Consider the following 21,552-nt stretch of genomic DNA (forward strand, 5'->3'; position numbering starts at 1 on the left):
GGATCCCCAGACTTTTGCGTTCCATGTACTCCTTGGCCCATATGGGCCTCTTACCCGTGTAACCACGGCTTCCGAGGTGGTGGTTGTCGGCGTCCTGGGAACGGGGGCCCCAGACTTGCATGCCTGCGGCCCACGGCGTGGCTCCGCCAGCGGCCTCGTATGACCCATCTTCACTAGCAAACACTCAAGACCCTCGCGAGGGGCCGAGCCTCGCGAGGCGGACGATGCAAGACCTCCTCGGGGGCGGCCTCACTAGGCTGGCTTGCAAGGGGTGGAGAGATCAAGGCAAGGGGCACCTCGTGAGGTTCCTGTGACGCAAGTCATGACGACCAAGGCCAGGCGGGCGGCAGCGCGCGCAGTGTCCTCGTTTCCTCTTTGGTGCTAAAGGGACAGGCGCATGCAAGGAGTCCCGAGGCATCAGGCAAACGTTTCCATATCATTGCAACGAGATCACGACCAGTAGGATGGTAGGACGGAGGTCACCGTGGAGCCCAGGACGGTGTCACCACCAGAGCCTTTGGCAGGCGAAGACCACCTTTAGTCAGGATACTCGTACTAGTTTCCCCCTTCAAATTTGGCCATTGTGGCATCCCTTCCCGCCTAATATTTGGTAAGAGGACCAGGGCCTCTAGAAATAGGACTAGCCATCACCATAAGTAGAGGGAGAGATCCATTCCACCCTCATACGCACATGCTCATCGAGCTCAGGAACACCTCTCCTCAGGAGGCTGTTCTTCCCTTGTACTTGTTCATCCTCAGCCCAAGAGGCAATCCACCACACCACACTGGAGTAGGGTATTACACCACATGGGTGGCCCTAACCAGTATAAATCTTGTGTCCCTTTCTTCTGCAAGTTCGACGAGCTGAGCCTTGAGATCGCGGTGAGGGAGAGTGCAAGGGGGAGGAGAGATCTTCATGTGCACCCCAGTGTTCGAACCTCAAGGGTTTTGCTGGAACCCGAAATCTGACATTTGGCGCGCCAGGTAGGGGTGCGCCGAAGCTCCGCCTCTCCGCTTGCTTCGTCCATCTCCATGGTAGACGCCATCCCTCTAGTTAGGCCGGCGGGTGCCGGCGGATGCGCCGCGGGCGTCCGGGCCTCCACCCACACCTTGCGGCAGGTGCGGTGGCCGCGCAAGTTCAAGCCAGAGATGCCGCCCCACTACGATGGCGCAGCAGATCCGGCGGCCTTCTTGCAAGCGTATGAGAAGGCCGTCTTCGAAGCCGGAGGCGACGACCAGGTCATGGCCAACTGGTTCCCCCTGGCCCTGGCCGGCGTGCCACGCGCCTTGCTGCTCAGCTTGCCAGGATCTTCGGTGACCTCCTGGGAGGAGCTGCATGGTCTCTTCGTCGCGCCCTTCACAGCACCAGCGCCCCTCGCCGTCGCGGCCCTCCTCGGCGGCTCGCAAGCACAACCCTTGGACCGTCACACCAAGTCGTTCTTTCGCCAGATTGGCGCCGCCTCCGCACGGCAAGGAGCTCCCCCGGGTTGGGCCGCGCCCAAGGCCGACCTCACCTTCGACACGGGGGATCACCCCGCCGCCACCGTCGGCTCGGGCGTGCTCCCAATGATGTGCACACCCATCATCTGCAGCATAGCTTTCACCAAGACCCTCATCGACGGCGGCGCCGGTCTCAACGTGCTCTCTATGGAGGCTTTCAGCCTTCTTCACGTACCACTCCAACGGCTCTGACCCAGCAAGCCCTTCTCCGGGGCCGGCGGCTCCACCAGCCCCTTGGGGCAGATCCGCCTTCCTGTGAACTTCAGCACCCGCGATAACTACCGCACCGAGCTGATCGACTTTGACATCGCCCGCATCGGCCTCCCATACAACGCCATCCTCGGATACCGGCTCTGGCTCAGTTTATGGCGGCGACCCATCCGGCCTACAACCTCATGAAGATGCCCGGGAGCAAGGACGTCCTCACCGTAGTTGGAGATAACAAGGAGGCTCTAGCAGCGCTCAAGTGTGCCCTCAAAACTGTCACAGTAGCGCGACCGGCCAACGAGGCCACCCTAGGGGTTAAGGAGGCCACGCCAGCAAACAAGAAGGAGTTGTTCACTCAAGATTGGGCCGAAACCAGGCAGGTGCCGGTCAAGGAAGATGGGTCATCAGGAGCCACCTTCACCATAGGCGCCAACCTCGACCCAAATCAAGAGGAGGCATTGGTAAGGTTCCTGCGCGCGAACAAGGATGTATTCACCTGGGAACCCAAGCAACTAGTAGGGGTCCCAAGAGGGGTGATCGAGCATCACTTGAGGGTGTGCCCCAATGTGTGCCCTGTGAAGAAGAAGGCGCGGAGACAATCCACAGAGTAGTCCTTCATCGTCCAGGAAACCCGCAAGCTAGAGGCAGCAGGTGTCATTCACGAGGTTCGGTACCCCGAGTGGATGGCGAACCCCGTTGTCGTACCAAAGAAAGGTGGGAAGGAGCGCATGTGTGTTGATTTCACCAACCTTAACAAGGCTTGTCCCCAAGACCCGTTCCCGCTCCCGCGCATCGACCAGATCGTCGACTCCACCGCCGAATGCGGCCTGCTGTGCTTCTTGGACGCGTTTTCAGGCTATCACCAGATCAAGATGGCAGTGGAGGATGTGGAGAAGACGGCCTTTACTGCTACACTTGCATGACGTTCGGGCTGCGCAACGCAGGCGCGACCTTGCAATGGCTGATGCACATCACCCTGGGCTAGCAGCTCGGGAGGAACGCAGAGGCCTATGTCGATGACAATGTGCTAAAATCTCGGGAGGCAAGGACTTTGATTCAAGACCAGGAGGAGACCTTCGCAAGCCTGCGCCAGGTAGACCTGCGGTTCAATCCATAAAAGTGTGTATTCGGTGTCCCCTCTGGCAAGCTGCTGGGCTTCCTCGTCTCCCACAGGGGATCAAGGCTAACCCAGAGAAGGTCAAGGCAATAGAAGACATGAGCCCACCACAAATTCTCAAGGAGATGCAGAAGCTTGCAGGCTGCATGACCTCGCTGGGGCGCTTCATCTCCAAGCTGGGAGAGCGCGCCCTGCCATTCTTCAAGCTGATGAAGAAGGGCCCGTTCGAGTGGACCCCGGAAGCTTACCAAGCGTTTCAAGACCTCAAGAGATACCTGACCAGTCCTCCGGTGATGGTGGCGCCTCGCCCTCTCGAGCCCCTGGTGCTTTACCTTCCCGCCACTCCCTACTCTGCTAGCGCAGCTCTAGTGGCAGATTTGGAAGAGCGCCAGGCCAAGAGGCTGCCGTGCCGTTCTGCACCACCAGCCGAGGCGATACAGGACCCAGAGGGCACCGCAAAGGCTGCAGCAATGTCAATGAGTGACCAGGCCCAGGAAGGTGGCATTCGCGGGCCGGCAGAGGCCCCAGCAGGAGATCAGGCTCTTGGGGTCCTGTCATCTCAGGAAACGCCCCAACTGCCGGCAGGCACAAGCTCCGTTGACGTTCCCGCCCTCGTTGAGCACCCAGTGTATTTTGTCAGCACGGTACTGCGGGATGCAACGGCACGATACCCCATGCCTCAGAAGCTCTTGCTCGCGCTTTTGGTGGCCTCGCATAAATTACGGCCCTACTTCCAAGGTCACCCAATCAAGGGCGTCTCGGACTACCCGCTGGAGAGGGTACTCAGGAACCCCAACGCTACTGGAAGAGTCACCGAATTGAACATCGAGCTACAAGCATTCCAGCTGGAGTTCAGCACAACTAGGTTCATCAAGGGGGCCACGCTCGCCGACTTCGTGGCAGAATGGACTGACGCCCCGAGGTTTGAAGCAGACGAGGACCGATCCCTCTCGCTAGGAAGTGAAGCACCAGATGGTTGGGTCATGTATTTGGATGGCATGTTTGCATGCCAGGGCGCGGGGGTTGGAGCAGTGCCCATCTCGCCTACTCAGGATAAGCTCTACTACGTCGTGCAGCTCTGCTTCCAGCAAGGCGAGAAGGTCTCCAACAACATCGCGGAGTACGAAGGCCTCATCACTAGCCTCAAGGCCACAGTGGCCCTGGGGGTGAAGCACCTCACCATCAGGGGTGACTGGCAGCTCCTCGCCAACTTCTCCAACAAGGTATACGAGCCGAAGGACAAGCACATGGAGGCATACCTCGTGGAGGTACGCAAAATGGAAAAGACTTTCCTAGGTCTAGAGTTGCAGCACGCACCCCGTGGCACCAACAAGGAGGCCGACAACATCGCCAAAAGGGCGTCAAAGTGACAACCCGAAGAGCCTGGCGCCTTTGAGGAGCGGCTCTTCAAGCCATCGGCAGCACCTCCGCTTTCAGGGCTGGCGCCGCCTCAGGAGGAGCTCCCCCAACCACCTGCCTCGGGAGCCCCGGCCTGCGGCCCGACCTCGGGAGTGCACCTACTCATGGTGCTCGAGCCTCCGGAGGGGTACTGGACCAAGGAGCTCAAGGAATACCTGACGCAAGGGACACTGCCGGGGGAGGAGGAGGACGCGGAGAGCATGGCCCGACAGGCTACGCCATACTGCATCCAGGACGGTGAGTTATACATGAAGCGGCCAAATGATGTTTCCTTACGATGCATCTATAGGGAACAGGGGAACGAGTTGCTGGCTAACATGTACGGCGGAGACTGCGGGCACCACTCGTCGTCACGAACCCTCATCGGCAAGGCGTTCCGCAGAGGGTTCTACTGGCCTACGGCGCTCAACGATGCAAGCGAGCTAGTGAAGTCCTGCGAGGCCTGCCAATTCCACACCAAGCAAATCCAGCAGCCAGCTCAGGGCCTCGAGACCATTCTGCTCTCGTGGTTGTTCGCAGTCTGGGGGCTGGATATCTTAGGCCCGTTCCCTCGAGCGCCTGGGGGTTATCGCTACCTCTACGTCGCCATCGACAAGTTCACCAAATGGGCGGAGGTAGAAGTTGTCTGCACCATCCCGACCGGATCTGCGGTCAAGTTCATCAAGGGTCTCGTGAGCCGATTTGGGGTCCCTAATCGCATCATCACCGACAACGGCTCACAGTTCACTAGCAATCTCTTCAAGACATATTGTGCTAACCTGGGAACGTAGATCTGCTACGCTTCGGTGGCACACCCCAGGAGCCATGGTCAAGCCGAACGCGCCAACGCGGAAGTCCTCAGAGGCCTCAAGACCAGGACCTTCAAGAAGAAGCTTGAGGCCTGTGGCAAGGGCTAGCACGACGAGCTCCAGTCTGTGTTGTGGTCCATCCGCACCATCGCCACCAAGCCAACAGGTGAGACCCCATTCTTCCTTATCTATGGAGCAGAAGCGGTTCTCCCTCACGAGGTCAAGCATCGCTTCACGCTGGTCCTTGCGTTTGATGAGACGCAGCAGGACGCCATGCAAGGGATGGACCTTGTGCTGGGGGAGGAACGCCGTCGCGAAGCCTCGTTCTGAGCGGCAAGGTACCAGCAGGCATTGCAGCGGTACCACTGTCGCAGCGTCTGCTCCAGGACGCTCGAGGGGGGTGATCTCGTCCTGAGGCGCGTGCTCTCCAGGGAAGGGCTGCATAAGCTCTCGCCCATGTGGGAGGGCCCGTTTAGGATTACCCGTGTCTCCAAGCTTGGCGCCGCGCGCCTGGAGACGCGAGACGGGATCCCCATCCAGAACGCCTGTAACATCCAGCACCTCCGGAAGTTCTACCCATGAAGAAAGGCCCAGCGCCTGTGAAGCAAGGCCCTGTGCCTGTGAAGGTCTCCGCTCATGACACTCTAACGTAATAATGAGTGGGGTTGTACACGCCCCAGAGTCTCAGGAGTGCCGCCCTCGGGCCTCGGGGGCTCCCTCCCACGTCCTAGTGGCAGCACTTAGCTCCGCGCTGGTGAGAAGACTAGACTAGGTGCCAGACGCGGCTTTTCATTTGCTTTCCGTAGTTGGCATGCCCCTTTTCTTAAAGGAAGTTCGCATTCTGGTTTTTCTTGTCATCTTGGTTCGATCACCTTTTCCTCTGTTCTTCCCTTGGTTCTTTGTTTTGGCCCGTGCTCTCCCTCACCTGCCTCGTGAGGGGGCTGGACGGGTGCACTCGTGAGCGCTTCTCCTGTTCTTCACGACACACCCTCGCTCGAGCTCCCTTAATCTGTGCCCCTTGGGTACCGCGGAAACTACTTCAGACACAAAAAGCTAAGTTATCTCTACATGCCTACATAAAACGCTGATACTGCAACACGACGCGGGAACGATAAACATAATATAGTGACTTGGAAATCATGGTTCATTACACGCCCCTGCAGGACCCCTGCTACCTCTTGAGAACTGCGTTGGTTTTCCCTTGAAGACCGCAAGATTGAACCCAAAACTAAGCACATCTCCCATTGCAAGAAATATCAATCTAGTAGACCAAACCAAACTGATAATTCAAAGAGACTTCCAAAGATAACCAATCATAGATAAAAGATTTCAGAGAAGAATCAAATATTGTTCGTAGATAATCTTGATCATAAACCCACAATTCATCGGATCTCGACAAACACACCACAAAAAGAGTTAAATCAAATGGATCTCCAAGAAGATCCAGGAGAACATTGTATTGAGATCCAAAGAGAGAGAAGAAGTCATCTAGATAATAACTATGGACCCCAAAGGTTTGTGGTAAACTACTCACACATCATCGGAGAGGCTATGGTCTTGATGTAGAAGCCCTCCCTGATCGAATCCCCCTCCGGCAGATCGCCGGAAAAGGTCCGCGGATAGGATCTCACGGGTACAGAAGGTTGCGGCGGTGGAAAAGTGGTTTCGTGCCTCTCCTGGATGTTTTTAGCGCACCTCCCTGCCTCGTGGCCACCTCGTTTCTTTCTTGATGTCTACTCCAAGTCCCCTGGATCACGTTTGTTCCAAAAAAACTGTCCCGAAGGTTTCATTCCGCTTGGATTCCGTTTGATATTCCTTTTCTGCGAAAGACTGGAATAGGCAAAAAACAGCAATTTGCACTGGGCCTTGAGTTAGTAGGTTAGTCCCAAAAATATATAAAAGTGTATAAATAAGCCCATTAACATCCAAAACAGATAATATAATAGCATGGAACAATAAAAAATTATAGATATGTTGGAGATGTATCAAGCATCCCCAAACTTAATTCCTGCTCGTCCTTGAGTAGGTAAATGATAAAAACAGAATATTTGATGTGGAATGATACCTAGCATAATTCTCAATGTAATTTTCTTTATTGTGGCATGAATGTTCAGATCCGAAAGATTCAATTCAAAAGTTTAATATTGACATAAAAATAATAATACTTCAAGCATACTAACTAAGCAATCATGTCTTCTCAAAATAACATGGCAAAAGAAAGTCCATCCCTACAAAATCATATAGTTTGGTCATGCCCCATTTTTGTCACACAAGAATGCTCTCATCTTGCACAACCTCGATGACAAGCCAAGCAATTGTTTCAAACTTTAGTAATCTCAAACTTTTTTCAACTTTCACGCAATACATGAGCGTGAGCCATGAATATAGCACTATGGGTGGAATAGAATATGATGACGGGGGTTATGTGGAGAAGACAAAAAGGAGAAAGTCTCACATTGACGCGGCTAATCAATGGGCTAGGGAGATGCCCATCAATTGATGTCAATGCAAGGAGTAGGGATTTCCATGCAATGGATGCACTAGAGCTATAAATGTGTGAAAGCTCAACAAAAGAAACTAAGTGGGTGTGCATCCAACTTGCTTGCTCATGAAGACCTAGGGCATTTGAGGAAGCCCATTGTTGGAATATACAAGCCAAGTTCTATAATGAAAAATTCCCACTAGTATATGAAAGTGACAAAACAAGAGACTCTCTATCATGAAGATCATGGTGCTACTTTGAAGCACAAGTGTGGAAAAGGAGGATAGTAGCATTGTCCATTTTTGTTTCTTTTTATTTATTTATTTGGGCCTTTCTTTTTTTTGGCCTTTCTCTTTTTTTTATTTGGGACAATGCTCTATTAATGATGATCATCACACTTCTATTTATTTACAACTCAATGATTACAACTCGATACTAGAACAAAATATGACTCTATATGAATGCCTCCGGTGGTGTACCGGGAAGGGCAATGAATCAAGAGTAACATGTATGATAAATTATGCATGGTGGCTTTGCCACAAATACGATGTCAACTACATGATCATGCAAAGCAATATGACAATGATGAAGCGTGTCATAAATGAAACGGTGGAAAGTTGCATGGCAATATATCTTGGAATGGCTATGGAAATGCCATGATAGGTAGGTAAGGTGGCTGTTTTGAAGAAGATATAAGGAGGTTTATGTGTGATAGAGCGTATCATATCATGCGGTTTGGATGCACCGGCGAAGTTTGCACCAACTCTCAAGGTGGGAAAGGGCAATGCACGTTACCGAAGAGGCTAGCAATGATGGAAAGGTGAGAGTGTGTATAATCCATGGACTCAACATTAGTCATAAAGAACTCACATACTTATTGCAAAAATCTACAAGTCATCAAAAATCAAGCATTACGCCATGCTCCTAGGGGATAGATTGGTAGAAAAAGACCATCGCTCGTCCCCGACCGCCACTCATAAGGAAGACAATCAAAGAACACCTCATGTTTTAAATTTGTTACACAACGGTTACCATGCGTGCATGCTATGGGATTTGCAATCTTCAACACAAGTATTTATCAAATTCACAACTACTCAACTAGCATACTCTAATATCACCATCTTTATATCTCAAAACAATTATCAAGTATCAAACTTCTCATAGTATTCAATGCGCTTTCTATGATAGTTTTTATTATACCCATCTTGGATGCCTATCATATCAGGACTAATTTCATAACCAAAGCGAATTACCATGCTGTTCTAAAGGACTCTCAAAATAATATAGGTGAAGCATGAGACATCAATAATTTCTATAAAATAAAACCACCACCGTGCTCTAAAAGATATAAGTGAAGCACTGGAGCAAAATTATCTAGCTCAAAAGATACAAGTGAAGCACATAGAGTATTCTAATAAATTCCAATTCATGTGTGTCTATCCCAAAAGGTGTGTACAGCAAGTATGATTGTGGTAAACAAAAATGCAAAGACTCAAATCATCCAAGACGCTCTAAGCAAAACACATACCATGTGGTGAATAAAAATATAGCCTCAAGTAAAGTTACCGATGGAAGAAGACGAAAGAGGGGATGCCTTCCGGGCCATCCCCAAGCTTAGGCTTTTGGTTGTCCTTGAATTTTACCTTGGGGTGCCTTGGGCATCCCCAATCTTAGGCTCTTCCCACTCCTTATTCCATAATCCATCAAATCTTTACCCAAAAATTGAAAACTTCACAACACAAAAATCAACGAAAAATCTCATGATCTCCGTTAGTATAAGAAAAACCACCACTTAAGTTACTGTAATGAAATCATTCTTTATTTATATTGGTGTTAAACCTACTGTATTCAAACTTCTCTATGGTTCATACTCTCTGATGCTAGCCATAGATGCATCAAAATAAGCAAACAACACACGAAGAACAGAATCTGTCAAAAACAGAACAGTCTGTAGTAATCTATAGGTTTCGAATACTTATGTAATCCCAAAAATTCTGAAATATATTGGTGGATGTGACGAATTTGTCTATTAATCATCTTCAAAAAGAATCAACCTAATCGCACTCTCCAGTAAAAAAAATGGCAGCAAATCACATGAGCGCTAAAGTTTCTGTTTTTTACAGCAAGATCGCTAAAACTTGCCCCAAGTCTTCCCAAAGGTTCTACTCGGCACAAACACTAGTTAAAATAATAAAACCACATCTAAACAGAGGCTTGATGAATTATTTATTATCAAAAATCAAGAAACAAAAATAAAATTGGGTTGCCTCCCAACAAGCGCTATCGTTTAACGCCCCTAGCTAGGCATAAAAGCAAGAATAAATCTAGGTATTATCATGTTTGGTATGCAATCCATAAGTGGCTCTCATAATAGATTCATAAGGTAATTTAATTTTCTTTCTAGGAAAGTGTTCCATGCCTTTCCTTAACGGATATTGGAATCTAATATTCCCTTCTTTCATGTCAATAATTGCACCAATCGTTCTAAGGAAAGGTCTACCAAGAATAATAGGACATGTAGGATTGCAATCTATGTCAAGAACAATGAAATCTACTGGCACATAATTCCTATTTGCAACAATAAGAACATCATTAATCCTTCCCATAGGTTTATTAATAGTGGAATCCGCAAGATGCAAATTTAGAGAACAATCATCAAATTCACGGAAACCTAACACATCACACAAAGTTTTTGGAATCATGGAAACGCTAGCACCCAAATAATATAAAACATAGCATTCATGATATTTAATTTTAATTTTAATAGTACGTTCCCACTCATCATGAAGTTTTCTAGGGATAGAAACTTCTAATTCAAGCTTTTCTTCATAAGATTTCATTAAAGCATCAACAATATGTTTGGTAAAAGCTTTATTTTGACTATAAGCATGTGGAGAATTTAGCACGGATTGCAAGAAGGAAATTCAATTTATCAAAGAGAAATTATCATAATTAAATTCCCTGAAATCCAAAATAGTGGGTTCATTGCTATGTAAAGTTTTGACCTCTCCAATCCCACTTTTACCAATTTTTGCATCAAGATCTAAAAACTCCGAACCATTGGCATGCCTTTTAACTAAAGTTGACTCATCATTATCAGGATTCATATTGCAAAACAAAGATTTAATAGGAGACACATCAATCACTTTTAGATCTTCATCCTTATTATCATCAGAACTAGAAGAACATGCTTTTATGAAGCAATCTTTTTTAGCACGCATCCTAGCGGTTCTTTCTTTGCACTCATCAATGGAAATTCTCATGGATTTGAGAGACTCATTGCTATCATGCTTAGGTGGAATAGATCTAAGTTTCAAAGAATCAACATCAAGAGAAATTATATCCACGTTCCTAGCCAGCTCATCAATCTTAGACAATTTTTCTTCAGTCAAAGCATTGAAACTCTTTTGCGAACTAATAAATTCTTTAATACTAGATTCAAAATCAGAGGGCATCATATTATTATTTCCATAAGAATTGTTGTAGGAATAACCATAATTACTAGAGGAATTGCTAGGATACGACCTAGGATTAAAGTTTCCTCTATACGTGTTGTTACAAAAATAGTTCCTACCAACAAAATTCATCCATAGATTCATTATTATTCTCAATCAAGGTAGACAAAGGCATATCATTAGGATCAGAAGAAACACTCTTATTAGCAAACAATTTCATAAGTTCATCCATCTTTCGACTCAAAACATTGATTTTTTTTCTATAGCATGAACTTTTTTACTAGTAGATCTTTCGGTGTGTCATTGAGAATAATTAACCATAATATTATCTAGGAGTTTGGTAGCTTCTCCTAAAGTGATTTCCATAAAAGTGCCTCCTACGGCCGAATCTAAAAGATTTATAGAAGCAAAATTCAATCCAGCATAAAAAATTTGTATGATCATCCATAAATTCAAACCATCTGTAGGGCAATTACGAATCATTAATTTCATCCTCTCCTAAGATTGTGCAACATGCTCAGGATCTAGTTGCTTAAAGTTCATAATATCATTTCTAAGAGAGATGATCTTAGCGGGAGGAAAATACTTAGTGATAAAAGCATATTTGCACTTGTTCCAAGAATCAATACTATTTTTAGGCAAAGACGAAAACCAAGTTTTAGCACCTTCTCTAAGCGAAGACGGAAATAGCTTCAATTTAACAATATCATTATCCGCATCTTTCTTCTTTTTCATATCACAAAAATCAACAAAGTTGTTTAGATGGGTAGCAGCATCTTCACTAGGAAGGCCGGAAAACGGATCTTTCATGACAAGATTCAGCAAAACAGTATTAATTTCACAAGATTCAGCATCGGTAAGAGGAGCAATCGGAGTGCTAATAAAATCATTATTGTTGGTATTGGAAAAATCACACAATTTAGTATTATCTTGAGCCATCGTGACAAACAATCCAACACACAAGCAAGCAATAGGCAAACAAAAAGAGGCGAATGAAAAAGAGGCGAGCGGAAAAGAGGGCGAATAAAACGTCAAGGGTGAAGTGGGGGGAGGAAAATGAGAGGCAAATGGCAAATAATGTAGTGCGACGGATAAGTGTTTGTGATGGGTACTTGGTATGTCTTGACTTGTGAGTAGGCCTCCCCGGCAACGGCGCCAGAAATCCTTCTTGCTACCTCTTGAGCACTGCGTTGGTTTTCCCTTGAAGAGGAAAGGGTGATGCAGCAAAGTAGCGTAAGTATTTCTCTCAGTTTTTGAGAACCAAGGTATTAATCTAGTAGGAGACTACACGCAAGTCCCACGTACCTACAAAAACAAATAAGAACCTCGCAACCAACGCGATAAAGGGGTTGTCAATCCCTTCACGATCACTTACGAGAGTGAGATCTGATGGAGATAATAATAATAAGAATAATATTTTTGGTATTTTTATGATATAGCTAGGAAAATAAAGATTACAAAATAGATGGGAAACTTATATGATAAAAGATAGACCCGGGGGCCATAGGTTTCACTAGTGGCTTCTCTCAAGATAGCATAAGTATTAAGGTGGGTGAACAAATTACTGTCGAGCAATTGATACAAGTGCATAAATATGAGAATATCTAGGCATGATCATGTATATAGGCATCACGTCCGCGACAAGTAGACCAAAACGATTCTGCATCTACTACTATTACTCCACACATCGACCGCTATCCAGCATGCATCTAGAGTATTAAGTTCATAAGAACAGAGTAACGCATTAGGCAAGATGACATGATGTAGAGGGATAAACTCAAGCAATATGATATAAACCCCATCTTTTTATCCTTGATGGCAACAATACAATACGTGCCTTGTTGCCCCTGCTGTCACTGGGAAAGGACACCGCAAGATTGAGCCCAAAGCTAAGCACTTCTCCCATTGCAAGAAAGATCAATCTAGTAGGCCAAACCAAACTGATAATTCGAAGAGACTTGCAAAGATAACCAATCATACATAAAAGATTTCAGAGAAGAATCAAATATTGTTCATAGATAATCTTGATCATAAACCCACAATTCATCAGATCTCGACAAACACACCGCAAAAAGAGTTACATCAAATAGATCTCCAAGAAGATCGAGGAGAACATTGTGTTGAGATCCAAAGAGAGCGAAGAAGCCATCTAGCTAATAACTATGAACCCGAAGGTCTGCGGTAAACTACTCACACATCATCGGAGAGGCTATGGTGTTGATGTAGAAGCCCTCCGTGATCGATTCCCCCTTCGGTAGAGCTCCGGAAAAGGCCCCAAGATGGGATCTCTTGGGTACAAAAGGTTACGGTGGTGGAAATAGGTTTTCGTAGTGCTCCTGGATGTTTTGGGGTATATGGATATATATAGGAGGAAGAAGTAGGTCGGTGGAGCTGCGAGGGGCCCACGAGGGTGGGGGCGCGCTCAGGGGGCAAGCGCGCCTCCCTGCCTCGTGGCCACCTCATTTCTTTCTTGACGTCTACTCCAATTCTCCTGGATCACGTTTGTTCCAAAAATAACTCTCCCAAAGGTTTCATTCCATTTGATATTCCTTTTCTACGAAACACTGAAATAGGCAAAAAAAAATAGCAATTTGCACTCGGCCTTGGGTTAGTAGGTTAGTCCAAAAATATTATTAAAGGTGTATAAATAAGCCCATTAACATCCGAAACAGATAATATAATAGCATGGAACAATCAAAAATTATAGATATGTTGGAGACGTATCAGCCCCATACTTGTTTCTTTTTAAATGCAGGAAGGAAAGAACAAAACAAAAGCGGCGCACACCCCTGCGGCGGTTCGTGAGGGTAGTGATATGTCTCCAACGTATCTATAGTTTTGATTGTTCCATGCTATTATATTATCCATCTTAGATGTTATATGCATTTATATGCTATTTTATATGATTGTTGGGACTAACCTGTTAACCTAGAGCCCAGTGCTAGTTTCTGTTTTTTCCTTGTTTTTGAGTCTCGCAGAAAAGGAAACCAAACGGAGTCCAATTGACCTGAAACTTCACGGAACTTATTTTTGGACCAGAAGAAGGACATGGAGTAAAAGAGTTGGGCCAGAAGAGTCTCGGGCTGCCCACGAAGGTGCTGGGCGTGCCCACCCCCCGGGCACACCTCCCTACCTCGTGGACAGCCCGGAGACCCCCCTGACTTGTTCTCGATGCCAAAACCTCTTATATATACTAAAACCTCCAGAACATAACCTAGATCGGGAGTTCCGCCGCCAGAAGCCTCCGTAGCCACTGAAAACCAATCTAGACCCGTTCCGGCACCCTGTCGGAGGGGGCAATACCTCTCCGGTGGCCATTTTCATCATCCCGGCGCTCTCCATGACGAGGAGGGAGTAGTTCACCCTCGGGGATGAGGGTATGTACCAGTAGCTATGTGTTTGATCTCTCTCCTCTTGTGTTCTTGAGTCGGCACGACCTTGATGTATCGCGAGCTTTGCTATTATAGTTGGATCTTATGATGTTGCTCCCTCTCTACTCTCTTGTGATGAATTGAGTTTTTCCTTTGAAGTTATCTTATTGGATGGAGTCTTTAAGTATTTGAGAACACTTGATGTATGTCTTGCATGTGCTTATCTATGGTGACAATGGGATATCACGTGATCCACTTGATGTATGTTTTGGTGATGAACTTGCGAGTTCCGTGACCTCGTGAACTTATGCATAGGGGTTGGCACACATTTTCGTCTTGACTCTCCGGTAGAAACTTTGGGGCACTCTCTGAAGTTCTTTGTGTTGGTTGAATAGATGAATCTGAGATTGTGTGATGCATATAGTATAATCATACCCACGGATAATTGAGGTGACATTGGAATATCTTGGTGACATTAGGGTTTTTGTTGATTTGTTTCTTAAGGTGTTATTCTAGTACAAACTCTTGAATAGATCGATCAGAAAGAATAACTTTGAGGTGGTTTCGTACCCTACCATAATCTCTTTGTTTGTTCTCCGCTATTAGTGACTTTGGAGTGACTCTTTGTTGCATGTTGAGGGGTAGTTATATGATCCAGTTATGTTATTATTGTTGAGAGAACTTGCACTAGTGAAAGTATGAACCCTAGGCCTTGTTTCCTAGCATTGCAATACCGTTTGTGCTCACTTTTATCATTAGTTAGCTTGCTATTTTTACATTTTAAGATTTCAAAAACCTATATCTACTATCCATATTGCACGTGTTTCACATTCTCTTCGCCGAACTAGTGCACCTATACAATTTACCATTGTATTGGGTGTGTTGGGGACACAAGAGACTCTTTGTTATTTGGTTGCAGGGTTGTTTGAGAGAGACCATCTTCATCCTACGCCTCCCACGGATTGATAAACCTTAGGTCATCCACTTGAGGGAAATTTGCTACTGTCCTACAAACCTCTACACTTGGAGGCCCAACAACGTCTACAAGAAGAAGGTTGTGTAGTAGACATCAAGCTCTTTTCTGGCGCCGTTGCCAGGGAGGTTAGCGCTTGAAGGTATATCTTCAGATCTTGCAATCGAATCTTTTTGTTTCTTGTTTTGTCACTAGTTTAGTCTATAAAAGAAAACTACAAAAAATGGAATTAAGGGTACCTCATATGCTTCATATTTTTAATATCTTTCATGAAAATAAGGATTCCGATAATTGTGCCAAAATGCTAGAAGAAGAATGTATTAAAATAGTTGGCACTAAATCTTTGTATGATGAGCATGATTGCAATGTTGGTAGTACGACCTCTTTGAATATCCATGATACTAATAATGATTGCACTAGTCATGATGAAAATGGCTCTTATAAGCATGTCAATTTTTCTGGAGTGCATAGAGTTTGCAAGTACACACCAAATAGGGAAGATAGATTTTGCAAGAGGCATAAGTATTTAGAAACTAAATGGTTGCAAGAAAGGCTAGATGTTTGTGCTGGAAATTTAAATTTTCTTAGCCATCCTTGTGAACTTTGCAATGAACGTGGTCATTTAAATATCCAATGCAAATTGTTTCATGATCGAATCGTGTCCAAAATTTTTGATGACTTGATTTCCCTTGCGCATCATAATGAACTTAGTTTTCTTCTGGGTTATGAAGAGATGAAATGTATAATTAAGGATATTCCAGAATTTGCCCTCGATAATGTTCTTGATTTTGATCTAGAGGAAATTTATATGTATTGTGCAGTGAATTGCATTTAAAATCCTTATATTGCCAATTACATAAAGACAAGAAAACAAATAGAAGATGAAGAGAATACTAATGAAAGGGAAGAGACTTCCCAATATCCTCCTATTATTTCTTATGACGAATCAGGTAACAAGGAGGAGCCTTCTATTCAACCAATCTCATTAATAAGGAGCTCAAAAAAGAGGATTAAACCCACACATGATTTGGAGAAGAAAAAGAAAAGACGGAGAAGCAAATGTAAAAAGGCATCCCTCTCAAATGATGTTGCTCCTACTACTCATTGTGATGATACTTATGCTATAAAAATTAGTGATGATTATATTTATAAAACTTGTCAGGATTATGATTACCATTTTTCTGAATTTTATTCTTTCAATGTGGAAACAATTTATAGTATTCGAGTTTCTTATGATACTCTCACTATTCCGAATGAGAAGAATTTTTCTTATGTGGAGAATAGTAAATTTTCTATGCTTGTAGATCACGAAAATAATGCTTTATGTGATAGTTATATTGTTGAATTCATTCATGATGCTACTTAAAATTATTATGAGGGCGGAATATATGCTTGTGGGAGTTGCAATAATATCAAGTTTCCTCTCTATGTGCTTAAAATCCAGAAGTTATGCTTGTTTTATCTTCCTGTGCAAGTTGATTCTTGTTTCCATAAGTTGTTTGCTCACAAAATCCCTATGCATAGGAAGTGGGTTAGACTTAAATGTGCTAGGTATATTCTTCATATGCTCTCTTAATGTTTCAATTCTTATCTTTTATGTGAGCATCATTGAAATCATCATGCCTAGCTAGGGGCGTTAAACGGTAGCGCTTGTTAGGAGGCAACCCAATTTTATTTTTGTTCATTGCTTTTCGCTCCTGTTTAGTAATAAATAATTCATCTAGACTCTGTTTAGATTTGGTTTTATGTTTTCATTAGTGTTTGTGCCAAGTAGAACCTTTGGGAAGACTTGGGTGAAGTCTTTGCGATCTTGCTGTAAAAACCAGAAACTTTTACGCTCACGAGATTAGCTGTCATTTTTTACTGGAGAGTGCGTTTAGGTTGATTCTTTTTGAAGATGATTAATAGACAAATTCCTCACGTCCACCAATTTATTTCATAATTTTTTGAGTCCATAAGTATACGTTTGATACAGATTACTACAGACTGTTCTGTTTTTGACAGATTCTATTTTTTATGTGGTGTTTGCTTATTGTGATGAATCTATGAGTAGTATCAGAGGGTATGAACCATAGAGAAGTTAGAATATAGTAGATATTACACCCAATATGAATTTAGAATGAGATCACAACAGTACCTAAGTGGTGATTTATTTTCTTATACTAACGGAGCTTACGAGTTTTTTGTTAAGTTTTGTGTTGTGAAGTTTTCAAGTTTTGGGTAAAGATTCGATGGACTAAGGAATAAGGAGTGGCAAGAGCCTAATCTTGGGGATGCACCGGATGACATCCCCTCTTTCGTCTTCATTCATCGGTAACTTTACTTGGAGCTATATTTTTATTCACCACATGATATGTGTTTTTCTTGGAGCATCATTTTATTTTGTTTTGTTTTGCTTGCTGTTTGAATAAAATACCAACATTTGAAATTATTAAATGTTAGAGAGTCTTCACATAGTTGCATAATTAGTCAACTACTCATTGATCTTCACTTATATCTTTCGGAGTAGTTTATCATTTTCTCTAGTGCTTCACTTATATCCTTTTAGAGCACGGCGGTGGTTTTATTTTGAAAAAATAGATGAACTCTCATGCTTCACTTGTATTATTTTGAGAGTCCTAAGCAGCATGGTAATTTGCTTTGGTTATAAATTTAGTCCTAATATGATAGGCATCCAAGAGGGATATAATAAAAACTTTCATATAAAGTGCATTGAATACTATGAGAAGTTTGATACTTAATAATTGTTTTGAGATATGAAGATAGTAATATTAGAGTCGTGCTAATTGAGTAATTGTGAATTTGAGAAATACTTGTGTTGAGGTTTGCAAGTCCCGTAGCATGCATGTATGGTAACCGTTGTGTGAAAAAATTAAAACATGAGGTGTTCTTTGATTGTCTTACTTATGAGTGGCGGTCGGGGATGAGCGATGGTCTTTTCCTACCAATCTATCCCCCTAGGAGCATGCGCGTAATGCTTGGTTTTTGATGACTTGTAGATTTTTGCAGTAAGTATATGAGTTCTTTATGACTAATGTTGAGTCCATGGATTATACGCACTCTCACCCTTCCATAATTGCTAGCCTCTTCGGTACCGTGCATTGCCCTTTCTCACCTCGAGAGTTGGTGCAAACTTCGCCGGTGCATCCAAACCCCGTGATATGATACGCTCTATCACACATAAACCTCTTTATATCTTCCTAAAAACAGCCAACATACCTACCTATTATGGCATTTCCATAGCCATTCCGAGATATATTGCCATGCAACTTTCCACCGCTACGTTCATTATGACACGCTTCATCATTATTATATTGCCATGCATGATCATGCAGTTGACATCGTATTTGTGGCAAGCCACCATGCATAATTTCATACATGTCACTCTTGATTCATTGCCCATCTCGGTACACCGCTGGGGGCATTCATATAGAGTCATACTTTGTTCTAGTATCGAGTTGTAATCTTTGAGTTGTAAATAAATAGAAGTGATGATCATCATTAATATAGCATTGTCCCGAAAAAAGAAAAAAATAAAGGCCAACTAAAAAAAGGAAGGCTAAATAAAAAAACGGGGCCAAATAAAAAAAGAAAAAAATAAGAAGGGACAATGCTACTATCCTTTTTCCACACTTGTGCTTCAAAGTAGCACCATGATCTTCATGATAGAGAGTCACTTGTTTTGTCACTTTCATATACTAGTGGGAATTTTTCATTATAGAACTTGGCTTGTATATTCCAACAACGGGCTTCCTCAAATGCCCTAGGTCTTTGTGAGCAAGCAAGTTGGATGCACACCCACTTAGTTTCTTTTGTTGAGCTTTCATACATTTATAGCTCTAGTGCACCCGTTGCATGGGAATCCCTACTCCTTGCATTGACATCAATTGATGGGCATCTCCATAGCCCGTTGATTAGCCGCATCAATGTGAGACTTTCTCCTTTTTTGTCTTCTCCAGACAACCCACATCATTATATTCTATTCCACCCATAGTGCTATGTCCATGGCTCACGCTCATGTATTGCGTGAAAGTTGAAAAAAGTTTGAGATTACTAAAGTATGAAACAATTGCTTGGCTTGTCATCGGGGTTGTGCATGATGAGAGCATTTTTGTGTGACGAAAATGAAGCATAGCCAAACTATATGATTTTTTAGGGATAAGCTTTCTTTGGCCATGATATTTTGAGAAGACATAATTGCTTAGTTGGTATGCTTGAAGTATTATTATTTTTATGTCAATATTAAACTTTTATCATGAATCTTTCGGATCTGAACATTCATGCCACAATAAAGAAGATTACATTGATAAATATGTTAGGTAGCATTCCACATCAAACATTCTGTTTTTATCATTTACCTACTCGAGGACGAGCAGGAATTAAGCTTGGGGATGCTTGATACGTCTCCAACGTATCTATAATTTTTTATTATTCCATGCTATTATATTATCATCATTTTATATGCATTTATATGATTTTTGGGACTAACCTATTAACCTAGAGCCCAGTGCCAGTTTCTGTTTATTTCCTTGTTATTGAGTCTCGTAGAAAAGGAAAACCAAACGGAGTCCAATTGACCTGAAACTTCACGGAACTTATTTTTTGACCAGAAGAAGGACATGGAGTAAAAGTGTTGGGCCAGAAGAGTCCTGGGCTGCCCACGAGGGTGCGGGGCGCGTCCACCCCCTGGGCGCGCCTCCCTACCTCGTGGACAGCCCGGAGACCCCCTGACTTGTTCTCGACGCCAAAACCTCTTATATATTCTAAAACCTCCAGAAAATAACCTAGATTGGGAGTTCCACCGTCAGAAGCCTCCGTAGCCATCGAAAACCAATCTACACCCATTTCGGCACCCTGCTAGAGGGGGGAATCCCTATCCGGTAGCCATCTTCATCATCCCGGCGCTCTCCATGACGAGCAGGGAGTAGTTCACCCTCGGGGCTGAGGGTATGTACCAGTAGCTATGTGTTTGATCTCTCTCTCTCTCTCATGTTCTTGAGTCGGCACGATCTTGATGTATCGCAAGCTTTGCTATTATAGTTGGATCTTATGATGTTTCTCCCCCTCTACTCTCTTGTGATGAATTGAGTTTTTCCTTTGAAGTTATCTTATAGGATTGTGCCTTTAAGGATTTGAGAACACTTGATGTATGGCTTGTATGTGCTTATCTGTGGTGACAATGGGATATCACGTGATCCACTTGATGTATGTTTTTCTTGCGAGTTCCATGACCTCGTGAACTTATGCATAGGGGTTGGCACACGTTTTCATCTTGACTCTCCAGTAGAAACTTTGGGGCACTCTTTCAAGTTCTTTGTGTTGGTTGAATAGATGAAAATGAGATTGTGTGATGCATATCGTATAATCATACCCACGGATACTTGAGGTGACATTGGAGTATCTAGGTGACATTAGGGTTTTTGTTGATTTGTGTCTTAAGGTGTTATTCTAGTACGAACTCTTGAATAGATCGATCAGAAAGAATAACTTTGAGGTGGTTTCGTACCCTACCATAATCTCTTCGTTTTTTCTCCGCTATTAGTGACTTTGGAGTGACTCTTTGTTGGATGTTGAGGGGTAGTTATATGATCCAGTTATGTTATTATTGTTGAGAGAACTTGCACTAGTGAAAGTATGAACCCTAGGCCTTGTTTCCTAGCATTGCAATATCGTTTGTGCTCACTTTTATCATTAGTTACCTTTCTATTTTTATATTTTCAGATTACAAAAACCTATATCTACTATCCATATTGCACTTGTTTCACCATCTCTTCGCCGAACTAGTGCACCTATACAATTTACCATTGTATTGGGTGTGTTGGGGACATAAGAGACTCTTTGTTATTTGGTTGCAGGGTTGTTTGAGAGAGACCATCTTCATCCTTCGCCTCGCACGGATTGATAAACCTTAGGTCATCCACTTGAGGGAAATTTGCTACTGTCCTACAAACCTATGCACTTGGAGGCCCAACAACGTCTACAAGAAGAAGGTTGTGTAGTAGACATCAGGTAGGACCTCGATGCGCCCCCAGACTCAACCAGACCCCTCCTCGCGCTTCACTGGGGCGCGGCGAGGAGACGATCCGCTACCGCCTTCGAAGTGGGCGCGGCGGCTGGTCATAGTCGCCGCTGGTGGAGCTGTCGCCAGAGGAGGAGCTGTCGTAGCTAGACGAGTCGCGGCTAGCACCTAGGACGAGGCCACCTTCATCCTCGTCACGACTGTCGCCAAGGCCAAGCACC

Source organism: Triticum urartu, chromosome 1 (genome assembly GCF_003073215.2).
Source record: "Triticum urartu cultivar G1812 chromosome 1, Tu2.1, whole genome shotgun sequence".
NCBI lineage: Eukaryota > Viridiplantae > Streptophyta > Magnoliopsida > Poales > Poaceae > Triticum > Triticum urartu.